Source organism: Diachasma alloeum, unplaced genomic scaffold, assembly GCF_001412515.2.
Source record: "Diachasma alloeum isolate Michigan unplaced genomic scaffold, Dall2.0 Dall_scaffold_00335, whole genome shotgun sequence".
In the NCBI taxonomy this organism is placed as follows: domain Eukaryota; kingdom Metazoa; phylum Arthropoda; class Insecta; order Hymenoptera; family Braconidae; genus Diachasma; species Diachasma alloeum.
This window is the reverse complement of record NW_021680474.1, coordinates 525,939-527,270: the sequence shown is the minus strand read 5'-3', so window position 1 is coordinate 527,270 and position 1,332 is coordinate 525,939.

Sequence of the window (1,332 nt, the reverse complement as noted above, 5' to 3'; positions counted from 1 at the left end):
AACATGCCAAGCCGAAATTGAATTGAATCAAATTGATTTTTCAGCTTCATTCAAGCAGCTTTTTGGCTTGATTCAAGTGGATTCTTCGACTTGATTCGAGTCTATTTTTTGGCTTGATTCAAGTCGATTTTTCGGCTTGCCTGAAGTCGATTTTTTGGTTTGGCTGAAGGTGATTCTAGGGAGTTATACATGAGGTGGTCGAAAAATCAACTTGAATCAAACCGAAAAATCGACTTGAATCACATTGAAGTCGACCTGATTCAAGTCGATTTTTCGACTTGAATCAGATGTACCGGTTTGCATTTCTTCGAGTCAGATTTGATTCAGGCCGACGATCAGATATGAAGTCACTCGATTCTCGGCATTTAGTCCGACTCGATTCAAACCGATTTTTCGGTTTGATTCAAGATAATTTTTTTTGGGTGTTTGAATATTAATATTATTTGTTCAAAGTGAAAAAAAATCGATCATCATTTTCACTATATTGCATTCAAATTCTCCTTTCCTAACGTCAAAAATGTGAGATAATATCATAATTCTAGCTATTAATTGCAATCAACTTTCGAAGAAAATCTTAGTAAATGCAATATAAAGAAAGTGGAATTATTAAATTTTTCTCTAACCTAAATGATTTGGACATCTATGAGTTGTTTATTCATATTTCATAGAATGGTATTTAATTATCGTTTGTGTGTTAGACGGGCCTCATGAAAATTCGACGCAAAACGATTATACTCATGAAACCTGCCTTACTTGCTCCATTAGTTCCAGATATCGGCCATATTCGAGTTCTCATTTTCAATTCGAGATATGGCCCATGTTTTTTTTCTCATTGTGTGTAGTTACGCTCAAGATACTTATGGTAATTGCATGTGTTTATCCCTCTTGTTACTATTTCCTACATATGAAAATTCATGTTCTCGTAAGACTGTGCAATTTTGCCACTTCTGAATTAATTATGTCTCCATACAATACAAAAATAACGATGTTTAATAATTCAGGAGACGTTCCTAATTCTGACCCTCGTGACCCTAATTCTGACACTTATCTATCATCCTGCTGATGCAATTGAGAATGAATTAGTATCTCTATCTTTCTGATATAGTTATACCTCTATAAGTTCAAATCCGTAAAAAATAGTAATATAAAGATACCTCATTCCATTCTATATAAATAAATGGAAAAATAAAAGGTTGAGTTTCACCACAAAAGCTGTTTGTTGGAATCTTTTGTAAATAAGAAAAATCTCAATTTTTAAAAGGCGGTAAATCATTCTACAATTTTTTTTCCATATAGTACGAGCACCTCAACGTACCCAAGATGATTGTTGGG